General features: G+C 40.4%; 1 protein-coding gene and 1 non-coding gene across 4 annotated transcripts in view; one reads left to right on the forward strand and one right to left on the reverse strand.

Annotated features, from left to right (window-relative positions):
- Positions 1-12,055, forward strand: part of LOC103595409 (chromosome unknown open reading frame, human C10orf76) — a 181,202-nt gene that overhangs the window by 60,854 nt on the left and 108,293 nt on the right. The window lies entirely within an intron of this gene.
- TRNAI-GAU lies at positions 3,581-3,654 on the reverse strand. The gene has a single exon. It is a non-coding gene; the product is annotated as a tRNA-Ile (tRNA).

Here is a 12,055-nt window from a genome sequence, read left to right on the forward strand (position 1 = left end):
CTATACCTTTTATGAGTGCCTAGGCCTGGGCTCAAGACAGATTTTTTTTTTTTTTTTTTTTTAACAATTTAGTTTCTTTAGGATGCTTCCATTTTCATTTATACTTTTTGTCACTTTTTGACATTTCAGCCATTTTCTAATCCAGACCTGGGCATATCACATATCTATTCCACCCTTTCTCTCCTGTTCCTTTTCCTTCTTGTATATTTCGTCAGCTGATAGAAACAATTGAATATTTCTTGGGTTCCAATGTTTCTTCCTTTGAGTAAGACTGAGTTGGGAAGAGTCAGTACAAACTTTGATTCTCACTTGGTTCCATTTGGTAGCAGCAGCATATGGACTATAGGGAGGCTTCTGTGTGTTTCCTCAAGATGAGTAATCTCAAGAGGAATGTCATAGGGAGAGGGGGTGGGGACGGGCGTGGAGAGATGGGGAGAATCCTGTTCTCTGTGTTACATCTGGCATTATTACTGTTTACAGACAGTGTCAATTGTACCACTCCCCCTATGCCAGAGACGAAACAGCAAATTACAATGTTTACTTTTATCTTTATATCCATATGGTAGCCCACTAAAGTCACTGCCACCCCTGCAGGCGGGAAGTGGCTCTTCTCTAAGGGTACAATTAATGCCAGCTTGCCACCCCTTTCTTTTGTGTGACTAAATTGGAGGTTTCAGGAAAGCAGAGGAGACATGTTCCCTGAGGCAGTTGCTTGCTGATAGGTCCTGTGGCTTTTCTGACCTGATGGTACAATAAAGTCTTCTCTAGATGATTACAGTGGTGAATGGTTGCCCCACCCATGGGAGAGCTTCTCTGTGTTCTCAGCAGAAGAGGGTGTTTTAGTGTCAGAGGCTTTATAAGAAACAGGCCAGTAACCCAGCCCCCTTCTATGGAATTCATCTCACTTGTTGTGACACATAGTTTCCTCCCAACCCGATTTGGCTTTCTAAATTTAGTCCTCCATAATGGGAAGTAGAGATCTTTAATTAATGGATTAGCAAGTTCTTTGCAGTTACTGTATGGTGGTGAAGGAGAGGAAGAGAATAACACTAAGTGGCAATAGTGACATTTTGGTATTTGGAGAGAAGAGTAGGATTGTGTGAGAGTTTGAGATTTAGGGAATGACAGAAGAGTTAAAGAGAGATCAAAAGAGATTGAAATGACTAAAGTAACAATTCTTTTTAATGTGAAGGACTATTGTTGTTACCTATGGATAGTTATATGATTATTTGGCTCTAAAGGTTTAGGATTGAAGGGAATACACAAAAATGATGCAAATCTCTGGATGTTGATACAGTTGTAGGACTTAAAACAATTACAAATGGTTCATGTCTATAACTGGGATGAAGTTGTACATTGTAGTTATAAATGATTGGTAGTAGTAGTTGTTTTTGCATGCTTCTTCTGATTCCCTTCTGGTTTTATTTTCTCTTTTATTCTATTTTCTTTCTTTTCTTAGCCATCCTTTCTCTGGCCCCTGTGATCTCTCTGTCTTTTCTCTCCTCCTCATTATCTGTTGTCCTGTTCCTCACTGTCCTATTCCATTGCCTTCTATTGTTCATCCTGGCCTCTCTGCTGAGGCCCGGGGGTTCCCATTACTCTCCTACCCCCCATCTTATATTCTCTGTTTTCTTGATGAATTGACCCTTTTGTCATTCGAACTGTCTCTCCTGTCCTTTGTGTGTTGTCATACATTTTACTTTTATATATGTCATATACCCCAGAATTCATTGCTATCATTTTTACTTAAGCAATTTTCTTTTAAAGAGATTAAAAATGTCTTCTATATTTATCTTTGCTGGCTCTTAGCATTTTGCCATTCTGGCTAGGCAGTTGTGAAGAAGACGACGACCATTCTTTATCCTACGTTAGTTGACTTTATATCTTTGAGAACTTCCTGTCATATTCAGGAATGTAATTATATACTATCTCAGGACTGACTGGTTGGTGTTTTGAGGCCCGTTGAGGGGGAGATGTATATGAGTGTCATTAGTGAGGCCTGGACAACTGCTTGTTCCTAAGGCATAGAAATTTGTACTGCTAAGTAAGGTTAGCTCCTTTTCCGGTATAGACTGGATGAACCCTCCTGGAACCCTGGCTCCGTCGAGTGTTCAGTAAGATACAGAACAGCAGGTGTTAAGGAAAGCTGCATAATACGATGCTACATTTGATGCAGTCAGAGCCCATACTCATGTATAATATTGCATTCAGTGAATACAAGTGTAGCTGTGGTAGATCCACCCACTCCTTGGCTGGCACTACTCCTCATATGTTGGAATGCCCAAGTTTTTGCTCTTTCTTTGCTTTTTAGATTTATGGATTTGAGGAAGTTGTGTGAAACTCATCATGACAAATATACTTATGTGTATATATGCATACCCATACATGTGCTGCAAACTGTAATTGAATTTTATTTATAAATAACACTGATAAGGTACACGATGTTAAGATCGGACACACAGAAGCCCTTGGGTGTCTAGGGGGCAATCAGCAAGGGTCCAGATGCCTTTTGTAGTTTGGAATCTAGGTGTTCAGTATCACTGTACTTGGAGTGCTGATTTTTATTCCTGTGCTATTTGACTTCAGTAGCTCTTTGTTATCGGGGAGGTAGACAGAGGTCCCCAAATTCCCAGGTGTGGTCTTATGGATGAGAAGGAGCCAGCTGTATTAGTTGGGGCTTCAATTCTGTCTGATAGATTTTTCCTACTGTTGGTTTTACAGATAAAAGCCCTGACCTACTCCCTGCCGCCCCTGTCTATTTATGTGATGCCTGTCACCATGGTATCTGAGTATGTGGGAAAATATATTTAGGCAAACTTTAACTGGAATATGGAAAGGAAGAAGTCCTACCTCTCTGCATTGCCCTCTTTTTCAGCACCGTTTTTCATCAAATTATGGAAAGTTTAAAAGCTCTGCTCTGACCTTTAGGCTACCTAGATCTTTTAGTCTGAGTAAAAAGTTAGTTCTTAAAACTCTCCTCTGATAGTGATAGAAAACTGGGTTTTGGGAAAAGATCCTAATGAAACAGTTCTTTACCTTTGAGAATAGAATGAAAGCTATAGTCTTCATGTCCAGAAAAATGTCCCTTTGCACATGTATATTTTGCTTGTAATTTCAGGGAGTCCCATCTGTGATCCCATGTGAAAAACACCTGTCTTATGTTCTATAGCCTCCCAATTAATTCTGTTCTCAAAGAACATCTTAGTATCTAGTTAAATATTTTCTTTATTTACTGGTCCCATTCCTACTGGGAATGTCAACTTAACAGTCTCCTCTCTGAACTTCTTGAGGCTGTAGATCATTTTGTTCACTATGTCTTATTTTCTGTGTGTTCCTACAGCACTTTGGAGCTCTATTTTAGCATACCACATTGTTTTGCTGTGTTTGCATATGTTTGTACAATGATTTTTTAAATATCCATCATTTCTCTTGAAAAAGTTCCTGGGGGATAGGACCTGTGTTTTACTCATTGTTTTATCCCTGACAAACTACTTGGCTTTTAATAGGGACTCAGAAAACATTTGAATTAATAACCAGATGAATGAATATGTAGAATTCTTTTTTTTTTTTTTTTGGCAGCTGGCCAGTACGGGGATTGATTCCTGGACCTTGGTGTTATCAGCACCATGCTCTAACCAACTGAGCTAACCGGCCAGCCCTAGAATTTCTGTTTATGATGAATCAAGCAGCACAGTGCTGTGTTTGGGCCTCAAACTAACAACAACAATAATAATAATAGAACCCAGTAGGATGTTTGTTGTTATATTTCTGTTGAGCTGACTTTAACACCTTTGACAGGGCCAGACATCCAACTTAATTTTATTTGAGTTGTTGATGTGAAATGGAGTAGTAGGTAATTTTTCTTTCCTTTGTCTCTTTCTTCCTTACCCACAGTGCATGGATTGCTTTTAACCAAGTGAAAATGGAAACTTTGATGGTTTCTAAGCCATTAGCCAAAGAATGAGCATACTGTTTAAAGAGAAGCATGTAGTTCTTAGAGAGGGAAATACTTGAAGAGAGCTTTGTGGAGTTAGCTTATTTTACTTCCACTGCAAGCAGAAGGGGCATTGGGGAGGCGGTCTGCATTTAAATAGTGTGACTTTCCACTGTCTGAAAACATAGGTTGATTTACAGGCAGATTTATACTGGCATTTTATACTCGACATTTATCTATGGTTCACAGTCCTTCTTACCCTTTCACTGTGCCACATCCCTGGGTGATATGTCATTATTTTTATCTCTCTTTGTTGGGGAAGAAAGTGGAGATACGGAAGGGTTAAATGACTTGGGAAGGATCATGGAATCAGACACTAAACAGAGTCATGATTAGAACTTAGAGCTCCTGACTCCTGTGCTCAGACGCAGATCACTAGGCAACATTTGCCTCCCTGCTGGAAGAAAGGTCCCCTAAGCCCCCAGAACAATCTGTTCAGCTTCACTGTGCTAAATAGCACCCAAAGCATTCACAGCTTTGTGATAAAGAGAGAAATTGTACATGGCCTGACCTTTTAGATACCTACTGGGGAAAATGGAAAACCCAGAGAGTGTCACAGCTTTCTGAATCCAGCTGGCTCTCTCATCACTGGCAGAAGCCTGTGACTTCATGGTTAGGTACACCTCGAGACTGGGAATTGAGAGCCTTTCTTTGGAAGCTTGTTGTACTGTAGGTGTCACACAGGACTGAAATTTTTCTTTTTTTTCTTTTTTTTTTTTTCCTTTTTGTCTTTTTTCGTGACCGGCAACGGATCGCAACCCTCAGTGTCGCGCCCATACCGGACCGGGACCGGCCACGGGATCGCAACCCTCGGTGTTGCTCCCGCCCCTCGCTCAGCCAGTGAGCGGCTGGTCTGTATGTGGGATCCGAACCCTTGGCGGGAGCGCCACCGCGCTTCCCAAGCGGCGCACTATAGCAGTGCGCCACCGGGCCGGCCCAGGACTGAAATTTTTCAAGAGAAAGGCTGACTTGAGACAGATTTATCTGGTAGTTCTTGGGTAGGTAAGCTTTTACAGGTTGGCAACCCCTCCTGATTTTGAGAAACTATACTTTGAACTTTTGTCTGCTTCTTTGAGTTTAGTTTCTTTTTTAAACTTTTAATTTTGATGTAGTTATAGACTTATAGGAAGTTGCAAAAACAGTACACAGTTTCATGTATCCCTCACCCAACTTCCTCCAGTGGTGACATCTTATATAACTCTAAAATATTGCTTCTTTTAGTTTTGAAGAGGGTATCCAGGTGGGAAAGAACATAGCAGTAAAAATCTAATGTAGATGAGAAGAGGAATTTTAGCACATGCTTTTGTTATCTTGTTTTATTTATTATTATTATTATTATTTTGTGCTGTCCGGCCTGGGGATCCAAATCCATGACCTTGGGTTATAAGACTGTGCTCTAACCAACTGAGCTAACTGGCCAGCCTTGTTTTAAAAATTGCTTTTTAAATTGTTCTTCCTCATTCTCCTAAATTTTCTCTGATTTAGGTGAATATGTCATAAGGTATATTCTCAGCTTGATGTGCCTAATTAAGACTGCTTTTACTTCCATGTGCTTAAAGATAGAGCCATGTATCCTCTATGGATAATCAATTTCTCTCAATGTTAAAATGTTCTAATACAGGAGTATTAGTAAGGTATCTCTCTGGTTCTTTAATTTAGTTATGAAAGATTCTGTATAGCAGTGTAGAAAGCCCAAGGACTAGAAAAGAATGCCAAGAAGCGTTTTTTCCCTTCAAATCACTACATTTGGCTAGCTCCAAAATTTGTACTATTTTGAATCTTTCTCTCATCCACTTAGAAACTTGGCAGAAGCAAAAGATAAGAATCTCTTAACAGGTTTAGCCTTTTAGAGGGAGAAAAAAAATCCTGCATAAAAACCCCTAAAAGAGTGAGAAATCACTTTTTGTTCTTTTCTATGTACATTAAGTCACTTCCTGTCAAGAGAAGTGTCAACTGTCATAGGCCCATCAGCATCTTGTCAAGTGAAAGAGTTAGGGGAAGGAGTAGCTGTGCTTTTGTTGCTCTGCCTTGACTAGTTCTAAAGGTTTGATAAGGTATCATCCTTCACCGGATCTCGAGTGAGCAGGACAAGTTTGCTATTGGTCTTCCTTCATTTTGAGAAAAAGTAAAGTTTTTGGTTCTACATCAGATGGCTTCACTGAGACATGGTTTCATTGGCTATTAGATTTCTTAAAGGGTGATTTTGGCTATTACCTTGTTAGGCAATGTTGGAAAAAATAAGCAGATGGTATAGTATATAGGTCCCTAGAAGAAGGCAGTGGCTCTTCAGGGTGCTTAGAGGCAGCTGTACAGGGATCCTGCGTTTCTCAAAGTCTAGGATCTGTGTAAAAGCTCGTTTTTATGATAAAGAAGAGGGTGTGCGGTAACTCTGAGGACTGCATTGTTCCCAAGTAAATGGAGAATGGGAGATGGTTAAGAACCTTAGTTTCCCTTTTAGCAGATACACATCACCAGCAAGGAAAATGGTAAGGATCGAATCTGACTTCCATTTAAAGATAGGATTTGTTCTATTTTCTGGCTTATTGAGAGGGGCGTGGAACCTTTAGGCAGTGCAGGTTGTTGACATACTGACTGGTGTGCTTTGTTCACCCAGAGAGGCTCATAGCCCACAACCAAAGACATTTCATTTTCTTGTTTGATTCATTGTCCTGTGTCAGTGAGATGATTAGGTTTGCAGCCAGACAGATACCTGTATTCTGAGAAGCCACCTAGTATATTTTTAAATTATTCCACTGGCAGGTATTGGCTTCTAAGTCCTTCCTGCACCACTCTGCTGATTGACAGTGAGCTTGCCGATTGCTGGCAGTGTCCCTGGGTAATTGGTGATTTTGTCTAAGATGCTGGAATTGGCTAGAGTTTTTAGTGCCTCTGGGGTTTTGGTGGCATTAACTTGTTAAACTAGTGCTATTTCCAGCCTGTCCTTTGAGTTCCTTGACTTCTCTCCTGAGCAAGTGAGATGCTAATATTTCTCTTCTTTTGGTCACTGTGAAATTATCCATCTTCTGTAATGAGCAGGTTTTGATTTGGGTTCTGTGGCACCTCATCCTAGCTCCATGCCAAGCCACAAAATAGGGTCTGGCCAAGTCTTGTCTTTGCTTTCTATCTCTTTTTCTTCATAGTATGTAAAGGCTGCTCAAACAGGCAATTCTCTCTGACCTGATTCTTTGGGGACATTTATTTGTGCTTTCTGTCTCCTTCCTATTTTTAATCTTATTTAAATGTCATTCACTTGGCTTTGTAATTAAGCCTCCCCTGTGCTTCTCTGAGGCAGGCGTCTGAGCCACCTCTTAATTTTGTCTTCCTGTGGTTAGCTTATTCCTCTCTGTACCTGGTTTACCTAAATGTGGGGGACAGGTTTTAGTCCTGGAGAAGTTCCCATATCCATTATTCATTCTACTCCTACATGGCAACACCATTTGCTGCTACCTTCTTTCTCTCTCCCTGAATTCAAAGCAGAATAGAAAAAAAATCTGGGAAAGTCCTCATTGTGTGGGGAACATTAATGCTAGGAACAGCTCTGCAAACAGGTTCCTTGTGGAGTGGGGGGGGGGTGCCTGTGTAAGGTGACAGGTTTCCCAGATGGATGGTGCTGAACTCTTTCTATTTGAAAATAGATTGGCTGCCTCTGCCCCTGGGACTTTACTTGGGACTTGGGGAACCATCAAAGTACCTGGTCCTGGCTCAGCTTCCCAGAACCTGCATACTAATCTTTATTATATCTTCATCTGCATAAGAAAAGAACTTCTATATAGTGTTATTATACTGTTTCACCAAATATGATGCACAAGACTCCCCAAGGAAGGGAACATGGGCCAAAGCTAAGTGTGAGACTGATGGTTGCCTTTAGTACAGTCAAAAGAGGCAGTAGTTGCAGCCAGTTTGCAGTTCCAGAAAAGAGCCCCGAAACTAAGTTTTCAAAAAGCCTGGTAGAAAAGACTTTCCAATGAAGAAACGAGTGTGTATGGAGCACCCACTTCCCTACAACTTAAACATATTTAACTTGTAATATAATACCTCAAATATTTCACTGCAATAACTTCTCTCTTTTTCAGTCGGTGCAAGGTAAGAGTATTTGGAGCCAGCTATCTGCAGCCTCGTTTAGTAGATGAGACAGCAAGGATTTGGAGTTAAAATCAGGATCTCCAAGGATTTCATAGGATATCACTGGTACTTAGTGCATTGTTAGCTTTGATTGCAAACTTTGATTGTTATTCTGAAGACTGGCACAGTGTTGCCTTGAAGGCTGCCCAGGGTCCATTTTAAATTTGCATTCCTGTACAAGAATCCATGGACTCCCCTTTGATTGAGTATATTTGGCTCCTTCCTTTTTTCCCATCAATGAGGAAACACCTTTGCATATTTGGCCCCACATGCAGTATGGTGTATGGTGGTGTGAATGTCAGCCAGTCACTTATGCAAAGGTTGCAGAAAGTTTGGTTGGAATGTTTGTGGGACTCATGGTAATGCTGGTGGAAAGAAAAACATTGGCCTCTTATTTTGTTTTTTAATTGTGATAAAATATACATAAGATACAATTTACCATGGTAATTATTTTTATGTATACAGTTCAGTGGCATTAAATACATTCACATTGTTGTGCAACCATCACCACCTTCAATTCCCAGGATTTTTTTCATCTTCTCAAACTGAAACTCTCTTACCCATATGATGGAGTTTGGATGTGTTGTCCCCTCCAAAACGCATGTGGAAATTTGATCTCCAATATGGCAGTGTTAGAAACTGATTGAGTCATGGGGGCGGGTCCCTCATGAATGGATTAATGCTCTCCCTAGGGGAGGGGGAATTAATGAGTGAGTTCTCGCTCGATTAGTTCCCACGAGAGCTCGTTGCTTAAAAAGACCCTGGCATCTTCTCTCTCTCTTTTGCTTCCTCTCTCTTGCTTCCTCTCACCATGTGATCTGCTTGTACCCACTGGCTGCCTGCTACTTTCCGCTATGAGTAGAAGCAGCCTGAGGCCCATGTCAGGTGCAGCTGTCCCAGAATCGTAAGCCAAATAAACCTCTTTCCTTTATAAATTACCCAGTCTCAGGTATTTCTGTTATAGTAACGCAAAACGGACTAAAACACCATTAAACAATAACTCTCCATTTCCCCATCCTCCAAGCATCTCCTGGTATGGAGATACAAACCCTTGACCTTGGTGTTATAACACTGTGCTCTATCCAACTGAGCTAACCAGTTAGCCCTCTACTTTCTGTCTCTATGAATTTGACTACTCAGATAGCTGGAATTATACAGTACGTGTCCTTTTATGCTTAGTTTCTTTCACTTTGAGTAATGTCTTCAAAGGTTCATCCATATGCATGTGTCAGAATTTCCTTTCTTTTTAAGGCTGAACAATATTACGTGACATGTATATACCACATTTTGTTCATTCACCTGTCAATGTATGCTTAGGTTGCTTCTACCTTTTGGCTATTGTGAGTAATGCTGCTGTAATAATGGGTATACAAATACCTGTTCGAGTCCCTACTTTCAACCTCTTGTTTTTTGAGAGTGTGCAGGTTAAAGTGTCCCAGGCCAATGGAAAGAAACACTGAGATGTTTAGAGGAGAGATGGCTTTTGAGTATATAGGATTTTCCCCTTGGCCACTTTGATATGTGAGGGGCTGATTAGTGGAGTACTGACCAAAGTTATGGTTTTGGGTGACAAATACAGGTTTTGGCCCTAGATAGCTAGCTCCTCTACCCCCAATAAATTTTTTTTAATTGAAGTTTAGGTGGAACCAGAAGAGTCTCACAGACCTTGGCAGGGGGGCAGTTCATGGATCTTCTCCCCAGTATGTTGCCCTTCATGCAGTTTAGCTTTAACCAGCTATGGCTTTAGGTAACTTATTTAACCTTTCTGAATTTCAATTTGCTCATCTGTAAAATGGGAACAACAATACCTTTTTAATCAGATAGTTAAGAGGAATCAGTGAGAATAATGTACTTTAAAAGCTTTATATAATGTCTAACACCCAGCAGGCACCTAATAAATGTTACCTTTGTTGCCATTTATGACATATGGTGTCATTTTGAAAAGAGATGACTGCAATTTGAGGGAGGTGATTTCTGTAGTTAAGAGTCATTTTTAAGGTATCAGGTAGGGGGCATTAGAAAAGAGGAAGGTTTGGGCCGGCCCCGTGGCTCACTCAGGAGAGTGCGGTGCTGACAACACCAAGGCCACGGGTTCGGATCCTATATAGGGATGGCCGGTTTGCTCACTGGGTGAGCGTGGTGCTGACAACACCAAGTCAAGGGTTAAGATCCCCTTACCGGTCATCTTTAAAAAAAAAAAAAAAAAAAAGGAAGGTTTGAGATGCTTTGTGTGACTTTCTGGCACAGTTATTAACTTGTAGCTGTTGTCACTTTTTGGGAGGAAATGATACATTCCTCTGTGATGTGTCTGTCTGGCATTGGTGTTTCAGGACAGCCCAATCCTGGGGCTGTAGTGTATGGGGCCTATGAGCATCGTCTCTTAAGGCTTGGAAAGTCTCAACCACCAAGTTTGTCCTTCTCCAAAAGGATATTCTCTGTGACAAGTTGTGCCGTTCTCTTTTGAGTGGATGAGCAGCCATTGATGACCTAATGGACAAAACTTTTTAATACAGTTTTGAGTTCCTGTAACATAAGGTCTTTCTTCTTTGGAAATCTTTCATACTAGGAGTCAGGCCTTTGGTGAGGAATAGGCTTGTCCTAGCTCTTTATTCCCTGCTTCCTTTTTAAAATTATTATTTAACAATGAGAAACATGATGAATCAAAGGGTTAAATTAAAGAGGGAAAAAAAGCACATCCTGCCCCTCATATCTTCACAATGACTACAACTTGTACTATACTTGATATCAAACTCTTACAGATGTGACTAATTAGTAATATTGTTTATACAATCAACTCCTTAATCTTTTATAGTTATCTTAACTCTGTCCTCTATGTACTGCTTCTTCTGTGACTGTCCTTGGAACAGTTTGGCTGGTCATGTGCCCAGATGGCATCAAGTGGACAAGTGAATCAAGGGCAGTTTTCTAAAAATGTGTGTGTGTGTGGAGGGGGGTGAGCCAGGAGCCAGCCAGCAAAAGCTCTGTTCTGCATTGGTGTTGACACAGATATCCTGAGGGCCAGTTCTCTACTGTCCTTGAAAGTGCCCCAGCACAAGGGTATTCTCTTCTTTGGCTTGCTGTCTAAACCTTGTGCAAACCTTTATACCATAATAGCTTATGAATAAACCTGGTTATTAATTGTTTATGCCTGTGTTTTTTGTTTTGGTTCTGATTTTACATAAAGAAAGGGGATCTTGACTCCCTTAAAAGTCCATGTTCAGTCACATTCTATGTACAGTACGTTATTTATTTTTATTTTATTTTATTTTTTGTGGCTGGCTGGTGCGGGGATCTGAACCTATTACTTTGGGGTTATGAGGCTGGGGTCTAATCAACTGAGCTAAAATAGATAATTTTGAAGGAGGCATCTCTGAGTGAGGGAATTGGGAACAGTTTAATTGACAGTTATGTGCTTAAAAAGAAGATACTAGAGAGGAAGCAGAGACAAAGAAGGGGAAAGAGAGGTGAAATGTAGAGGTGAGAGATGAGGGCAGATAGAGAGGTAAGGAGCTGGACGAGAAGGTTGGCTGAGGTGACTCAGGCTGAGCAAAGCTACTGGGAAGCTTTTAGTGTTGAGAGTGAGTAGTAGGAAGGTAATAATGAGGTAGGTATTGAACACCTGTACTTTATAAATAGCTGAGGACCAAGAGAAAAAGGGGACCAAATATATGAAAATGACTTGGAACAGTTGGTAGGTGGAGAAAGTTATAAACCAGAGTCAGAGAAATGTTGGTAACAGTATGGTCAGCAAGTCTAAACACGCCATTTATAGTAAGCTGTTTCTCTCCGCCTTTAACATTCATCTAGACCTGGCACCTTTATTTGTTTAATCTTATCTTAATGGAATGGTAGAAAGAACACTAAACAGGAGACCAGGTTCTTTTTTTTTTTTTTTTTTTTTTTTTTTTTTTTTTTTTTTTTTTTTTTTTTTTTTTAAAA

This window comes from Galeopterus variegatus, unplaced genomic scaffold (genome assembly GCF_000696425.1).
Source record: "Galeopterus variegatus unplaced genomic scaffold, G_variegatus-3.0.2 Scaffold1761, whole genome shotgun sequence".
In the NCBI taxonomy this organism is placed as follows: Eukaryota; Metazoa; Chordata; class Mammalia; order Dermoptera; family Cynocephalidae; genus Galeopterus; species Galeopterus variegatus.